The following is a 9116-nucleotide window of genomic DNA, read 5'->3' on the forward strand; positions in this document are numbered from 1 at the left end:
ATAAAGATATTTTAGTAACATTATATTATCAATAATTGTTATCTTACTTTTTATGTCACAACCTTAAACAATAATATTTGTAGAACGGAAGGAGTAATAGATAGAGATTAACCACAAAAAAACAGAAGTGATCAGTAGTACATTATAAAGTGTACGGTAAATTTAATTTTTTAATATGCTAGCTTATATTTAATGTAATTGGTGTTCAATCCTAGTTACTAATATGAGAATTATATTGGTAGACGATTTGTAACTACCCGTGTCTTAAAAAAATTATATTACAAAGTTTAGCATGAGACATGATTTCTCATGGTAAAGCGCAGGAAAATGGAGAAATATTCGTTCAAAGTAAAAGGACAATATATTGAAAAGAAATAACAAAAATGTCATTTGAGTGGGAAAATGTGTGTAGAGATACATGGATTGCTTGGGACAATTTTATTGTATTATAGATAACAGAATAGCAAAGGAAGAACTTATTTGCCCTTTTATATTCATGAAAAGGTTTGGGCATGAGTTTGCCATAATAGCTGTTTATATCGATGACTTGAACATTATTGGAACTCCAGAAGAGCTTCCAAATGTTGTAGATTTCCTAAAGAAAGAATTTGAGATGAAAGACTTGGAAGAACTAAATTTTGTCTTGGGCTACAAATTGAGTATCTAAATGATGGAGTATTTATGTACCAAGAGACCTATGTCGCAAAGGTACTAAAAAGATTCTACATGGACAAATCACATCCATTGTATACTTCAATGATTGTAAGGTCATTAGATGTAAATAAAGATCCTTTTAGACCTCGAGAAAATGATGAAGAACTACTTGGTCCCGAAGTACCATACCTTAGTGCAATCAGAGCATTAATATATCTTGCCAGTCATACTCGACCTGATATATCATTTTCCGTTAACTTATCATCAAGATATAGTTCTTCACCTACAGGGAGACATTGAAATGGAATAAAACAAGTATTTCGTTATCTTCAAGGCACAATGGATATGGGTTTATTTTTTCCTTATATGTCCAAGCTTGACCTAATTGGTTATCCGGATGCTGGATATTTGTCAGACCCACATAATGGGAGATCTCAAACAGGTTATTTGTTTACCTGTGGTAGAACAACTATTTCATGGAGATCAACGAAACAAACTATAATTGCCACCTCAGCCAACCATGCAGAAATATTAGCATTACATGAGGCAAGTCGAGAATGTGTTTGGCTGAGAAAAGAACGAATTTGACTGAATCTGTTTTATATTAATTTAACATGTATAATATAACTGAGAGGTTCTCTTTATATAGAGACCAGTGTCGTGTACATAAACTTTGGGGCCTAAGGCGAAAATACTGAAGTGAGTTTTTTTATGATAATTTTAAAGAGACTTAATATATTATATAAAATATCAATTTGTTAAAAATAAAGTATAAGCAAAAGATGGAAGAGAAATGAGAAGAGAGAATGCAAGAGTGAGACAAGTAGTATTGTGGAATTGGAGGTCCTTGATGCTTGATGCATCATCTTTTATTTATAGCCTTAGGGAGCTACAAGTGAGACAAAGGATATGGGCCTAGCCCATTGACCCATTGTGGTCATCTATTCACAACACTCCCCCTTGATGACCATCCCTTAAGAATGTGCCTCATTAAAACCTTAATAGGAAAAACCCTGTGGGATAAAAATCTAGTGAAGGAAAAGAGTACTACATTCTATAGTTCGTCTTGATACATTGCCTCATTAAAAACCCTACAAGGAAAAACCCAAAATGGGAAAAAACATGGTTAAGGAAAAAGAGTACAATGTATTTTAAATGAGATCTTTTAGCCGACGAACTCCAATGTTTCGCACAAGCTTTTCAAATGTCGTTGTTGGAAGAACCTTCGTAAATAAGTCTGCCAAATTATCACTTAAACGAATTTGTTGGATGTCTATGTCACCACTCTTTTGTAGATCATGAGTGAAGAAGAGCTTCCGTGATATGTGCTTTGTTCTATCTCCCTTGATGTATCCTTCCTTTGTTTGAGCAATGGATGCAGTGTTATCTTCATATATGGTTGTTGGTTGCATTTTTCCAGAGGACAAAGCACAAGTATCAAGTATGCATTGAATCACAGATCTCAGCCAAACGCATTCTCGACTTGCCTCATGTGATGCTAATATTTCTGCGGTGGCGGTTATAGTTTGTTTCGTAGATCTCCATGAAATAGCTGTTCCACCACAAGTAAACAAATAACATATTTGAGATCTCTCATTATGTGAGTCTGACAAATATCCAGCATCTGCCTAACCAATCAGGTCAAGTTTAGACATATAAGGAAAAAATAAACCCATATCCATTGTGCCTTTTGTGACGCCCGGGGCCGACGAGGGCGGGGAGTGATCGTCGGTGCAGTGAGGCACGGACAAGGAGCGACTCCTGGCAGGCTTCTAGGCGGAGGGGCACATGAATGAACTGATCTCACACCCGAACAAGAGGTATTCTGAGACTGTATAGGGATGGACTATACAGTTGAGGAGGGCATAAAAGATTTGATTGGTACTACTCATGACAACAAGTTGCAAATTCTTTTCGGGAGCCCAACTTATAAGAACTCCATGGTTAAGTGTGCTAGCCTTGGAGTAATATTGGGATGGGTGACCTCCTGGGAACTTTTCTCGGGAAGTGCGTGAGTAACGACAAAGCGCGCTGAAAAGACTCGTGTTGTTACAGTGGGGTAAGTCGCCAAGTCAGGAGGTTGCAAATGGTATCAGAGTCGACCTCTCCCAGTACGGTGTGGTTCGGGGACGAACCAAGCGGAAGTTGATGGGCCTGTGACGCCCGGGGCCGACGAGGGCGGGGAGTGATCGTCGGTGCAGTGAGGCACAGACAAGGAGCGACTCCTGGCAGGCTTCTAGGCGGAGGGGCACATGAATGAACTGATCTCACACCCGAACAAGAGGTATTCAGAGACTGTATAGGGATGGACTATACAGTTGAGGAGGGCATAAAAGATTTGATTGGTACTACTCATGACAACAAGTTGCAACCTCTTTTTGGGAGCCCAACTCATAAGAACTCCATGGTTAAGTGTGCTAGCCTTGGAGTAATATTGGGATGGGTGACCTCCTGGAAGTTTTCTCGGGAAGTGCACGAGTGAGGACAAAGCGCGCTGAAATGACTAGTGTTGTTACAGTGGGGTCAGTCGCCAAGTCAGGATGTTACACCTTTAAGATAACGAAAGACTTGTTTTATTCCATTCCAATGTCTTCGTGTAGGTGAAGAACTATATCTTGATAATAAGTTAACGGAAAATGATATATCAGGTCGAGTATGATTAGCAAGATATAGTAATGCTCCGATCGCACTAAGATATGGTACTTCGGGACCAAGTAATTCTTCATCATTTTCTCGAGGCCTGAAAGGATCTTTATTTACATCTAATGACCTTACAACCATTGGAGTACACAATGGATTTGATTTGTCCATGTAGAATCTTTTAGTACCTTTGTGACATAAGTCTTTTGGTACATAAATACTCCATTGTTTAGATACTCAATTTGTAGGCCTAGACAAAATTTAGTTCTTCCCAAGTCTTTCATCTCAAATTCTTTCTTTAGGCAATCTACAGCTTTTGGAAGCTCTTCTGGAGTTCCAATAATGTTCAAGTCATCGACATAAACAACTATTATGGGGAACTCATGCCCAGACCTTTTCATTAATATGCAAGGGAAAATTGAAACATTTTTATATCCTTCTTTCAGCAAATACTCACTAAAGCGATTATACCACATACGCCCAGATTGCTTTAGACCATAGATTAATTTATTCAATTTCATCGAATAATCACCCCGAGTATTAGAAATGTGTGCTTCAGGCAACTTAAATCCTTCAGGGAGTTTCATATAGATGCCGATATCAAGTGATCCATACAAATAAGATGTAACAACATCCATTAAGCGCAAATCAAGCTTTTCACGTACTGCCAAACTAATTAAGTATCGAAAAGTAGTTGCATCCATCACAGGCGAGTATGTTTCTTCAAAATCAATCTCAGGCCTTCGTGCTGATAACGTGTTAAAAATAAAGTATAAGCAAGAGATGGAAGAGAAAGGAGAAGAGAGAATGCAAGAGTGAGACAAGTAGTATTGTTGAATTGGAGGTCTTTGATGCTTGATGCATCATCCTTTATTTATAACCTTAGGGAGCTACAAGTGAGACCAAGGGTATGGGCTTGGCCCATTGGCCTATGGTGGTCATCTATTCACAACACAATTTTTATATTAATTTTTTAATTTTTTTAGTTGCAAAATCAGTTATCAGGAGTTTTAAAATCAAACAATTTTAATTTAGGGGGTTGTATCACGTTTTCAGAGTTGTCAATATTATCTATATGTAGTTGTTACATCACGTTTTCATAATTATCAATATTATCTATACGTAATTATACTAATATTCACACATTAAAAATTAGAAACTATTTTTTTAGGTCTATGTTTTTGGGGCATGAGTAAGTATTTTTTGAGGTGGGGGCCTTAGGCGATTGCTTATTTAGCCTAAGGCTCTCCACGACCTTGATAGAGAACTTAGGAGGTTGGAAGGCTTGCACAACAAGCTTATCTTAACTAACCCTAGCCGTCACAAAGGCTACAAATACACTTATACTAATTATCTCTAATACTCCCCTCACAAATTGAACTGTGCAGATCTGTCACAGTCAGTTTGGCTCTCAAATCTTTGAATAAAGTTGAACTGAGGGGTTTGGTGAGCACATCAGCAAGTTGGTCTGTTGCAGGAATATGCTGCACATGTAGTTGTTGAGAAATGGCCTTTTCACGAACAAAATGATATCTAACTCCATATGCTTAGTTTTGGGGTGTTGGACTGGATTATGCGAGAGCATAAATGCACTTAGGTTATCACAAAACAAAGTAGGTGTAGTGGCAGTGACCTTGAGTTCTTGGAGAAGGGACTGAATCCACAATAAATCTACTATGGCCTGAGCAAGACTCATATTTTCAGCTTCACAGCTGCTGCGAGCAACCACTGTTTGCTTGAGTGACCACCACGTAATGAGGTTAAGTCCGAGAAAAATACAAGCACCAGAAGTCGATCTGTGATCATCTGGGTCAGTTGCCCAATCTGCATCACAAAAACCCTTCAAGGACAAGGGAACACTACGTGGAGCAGGTTTGAAATGAAGGCCAAAATGATGATTTCCTTGGAGATACCTCAGAATACGCTTGACAACCAACCAATAACATTCGTTGTGATTTGACATGAATTGGCATACCTTATTAACAGAGAAGCTGAGTTCTGGTCTTGTAATAGTAATACACTGCAACGCCCGTCCTGTGGAGCGATAAAGCGTAGGGTCCCTAAAAGGGGAGTCCCCATCACGGGTAAGCTTCAATCCAGCAACCATTGGGGAAGAAATTGGACTACAGTCCACCATTTTGGATTTTTCAAGCAGGTCTTTAATGTATTTCCTTTGTGAGAGCAAAATAGAATGCTCTGCCAGATGTTTGACTTCAATTCCCAAGAAGTAGTCAAGTTGTCCTAGATCTTTCAAGGCAACAACATCTTTCAACTTTGAGACAAAGAGTTTAACTAAAGAAGCTGAAGGACCTGTGATAATAATGTCATCCACATACACAAGAGCATGCATTGTGGTTGTGGAAGAGGTGTAAACAAAAAGGGAGCACTTGCTTGAAACAAATCTAAATTGCAAGAAGGTTGATCTTAACCTCTCATACCAAGCTCGTGGGGCCTGTTTCAGTCCATAAAGAGTATTGTTTAACTTTCAAACTAAGGTCTTATCATTGCTCTCAAAGCCCGGGGGCAGTGGCGGACCCAGCTCATGATAAGGGGGTTCAGATGAACCCCCTGAAAAAAATTTCACTTACCCCCTTATATAATTTTTTTTGAACCCCTTTGAAATTTTAAATTATACTAGTAGACCAGATTTTGTACCTATTTACACCATAGACCCACATTCATTTACTCCTCTCACTCTCTCTCACACATGGGCCAAGCCCAGGCTCTGAAAATAAAAACTCTGGGCCAGGAGCTAGTTATTGGGCCAGGAAAAAAATTGGTCTGGGCAAAAATGAAAAATATAGGTGAGTGAGGGACAAAAGTGAAAAACCTCACTCAATCACTCTCTTTCTCGTGTACCCTACGTCCCTCCCACCCAAGCACCCACCATGCCACCAACACCAGTACACCGCGCGCCGCACCTCGCTGCTCGCCCGTCACGCTCCGTGCCTTCGATCTTCACGGCGTCTCCTGCTGCTGCCGCCGCCCCTCCCTCCTCACCCGTCACGCTTTGCGCCGTTGATCTTCACAGTATTGTATTTCTTTAATTTTTCTGAATACCATTCAATTCATGTCATGTATCTACACTCTACAGTTCTGTTTAGAAAGCACGGGGATTAAATGTTGCTTGTCAAATTGTAGACTCTAATACCAAAAAAATGCTATCTAGAAACTAGAAAGTTTTGTTTAGCAGAATTGTAGGAAGTCCTCTTATTTTTTCCTTCTAATTTTGAAGGCAAAAATTGCATATGATATAGTTTCTATCTTTACAGATTTCATGTTTTCTCGACCTGAAATAGGAAAGAAAAAAGAAAACATTTGTAATGAATGAACAAGAGGACTCAATCTTTTGCTGGTAGTGGTTGATGCCAAGAATCCAATGGGTGGCTAGGGGAAAGGGGTTGTTGCCTCCTTAATCAGTAGCTAACCTGGAAAATAAGTAGCAAAATGAACCAACAAAACAACGCGTGTGGAGTGTGGACATTTTTTTTCTTTCTTTCTTTATCACCCTTCATGCTGCATTTTGCATTGAGACAATTACCATGTACAAAATGCAAAGTGAGAAAAAGAGATGCATTATTTATGATTCCTAACCTTCAGAAAGTGCAGACAGAACCCACAATTGATGATGATTTTTTCAATTGGTTGTCACAAAAGGCATTGTTTCAAGTTCGGTGTGAATCATTAAAACCCTAAGAACTTTCCTACCATTAATAAATTGATTCTGAGCTTATTGTTCAACGATTTCATAACATGAAATCACGTAGAGGACAATTATGACTTGTATAAACATATTAAAGTTGTTTTTAATTATAATTTTACCGATGTGTTCATTTGAAAAATTTAAACCCCGGATCCTGGATCTGCCACTTCCTGGGGTTAACAGTACAAAGCCAAATGCTTGTCAGGAATTGTTTCTATGTTTTATGGGCTTTTGTTATTCATTTTATTGCTTACAAGTTTCAGAGTGGAGATGTATTCCTTCAAGCAATGTTTTTAACAAAAAAAAAATATGTCTATGATTAATATGCAGGAAATATAACACACAAATTACCATTTGATGACAATAACAAAGCTTTTAATTAATCACATGAGGGAAGGAAAGTGTCTGTGTTGTGTTATCCACATGCCAAGATAATTGCAGTGGATTCTTCTTTCATTCAGGAAAGCGAACATTATTGAAGAAATTTATACCTCATAATGTAGTACTTTTTCCGTTCTAGAAAGATTGAAACAATTGTTGGTTATAAGTGAATGAATAGGCAAATATGAAATTTAAATTTACTAAAGACTTGCATTTGTAAAAGCTTTTATATTTTGAGCTATGAGAAGACCAAGCTTTAAATACGCAGACAACACTGGAAGTTTGTCAGCCTCCCAATTTGTCTCTCGTAAAAGTTAAAACACAGGTAAAATGATGTGAGAGGATCTTAATAAAAGTGATCTCAATAAAAAATATCTAACAAAATTTGGCTTTTCAAAAGTTTTTAATTGAGCGTGGCGTCATCTGGATCCATACAACCAACCTCACTTAATGGATTATGATTGTTGCTGTACTTGAAAATGAATTTCAGTTTCACAAACAGGGCATGATAAAACATGTAATTAAAACTCCAAAAGCAAAACATGACTAGAGCCTAATCTCTTAAAGCAGAATTAGGTGTCTTAGAACTCTTCCCATCAGTATTTTACTATCTTTTTTCATATACATTATTCAACCACAGCATTAATAGGGCATGTGCCATTCATGTTGTAGCCTCCCAAACAAAACACAGTAACTGGCACACTCATCAAGCCTCAACAAAACAAGGAGGAACTATTGTTACCTATTGTTCACTTGAACTGAACAGATAAATGGTGAGGTCACCACAAAAGATGAGTGATTAAAAGCACCCACTCTGTATGCATGGCAGATCAGCTTCAATGTGGAAATGAACATATATGTAAACTAGAGAAAACATAAAACATATATTAGAAACCCATTTTTCGTGGCCTTCAGTGTTGTTTTATGAGATGTAATTGCTAGCTAGATCATTTGAATCAACTTGCTCAACTATTACAAAAAACTAGTAATAAATATACAGTAAATAAGAATAAAAGAATGGTGGTTTCTATGATACCCAAAATGTATCATACATGAAGGATGTGATTGGTCCACAACAAAAATAATTTATATTTTCATTTTTTTCTTTTTAAATACGGAGGATGTGATTGGTTCACAACCTTTTCGTGTATCATACCCACACAAGTGCTGTGGTATCGTAGCAATCACCTAAAAGAATTGCTGTTTCAACACGCAAAGGGAATACTTAAATTTCTGCATACTAACACCAAAATAATGATGTGATATATGAAGGTATAGCACCATCTTGTGTAACAGAAACACACCAAAATTTGACCCGTCTAATATAAATTTTGAAAAAAGACAAAACAGAGAGCCCTGTAGTACGTGACCCTCAAATTAATCATCAGTAAATAACAAGTTCGACTATCAAATTAAGACAAGGTCCATATGCTTGTTCTTAGCTACTAATAAAAGGAGGAAATGAAGAAACTACCTGCAGGTACCAAATGTAGTTTGTAATCATTTAAAGGAAAGTTCACAAGTTGTAGAGCTCCTCGTGCATGAGGATAGTTTTTTAAAATTCTTATGCTTTCCTTGTCGGCTTACTGTAGATTCACTACATATTGTCATCCTCTTTAAAAAAATTCCATTATGGAGAATATATCTTGCAAATTGAAACTCACCTCCGGTCCCTCTATAATCATTTAGATAACAACTTTTAAGTTGTAATAGAATGCATTCAGGAACTGATGGCGGG

The sequence above is a fragment of the Lotus japonicus genome, chromosome 2, assembly GCF_012489685.1.
Source record: "Lotus japonicus ecotype B-129 chromosome 2, LjGifu_v1.2".
NCBI classification, from domain to species: Eukaryota; Viridiplantae; Streptophyta; class Magnoliopsida; order Fabales; family Fabaceae; genus Lotus; species Lotus japonicus.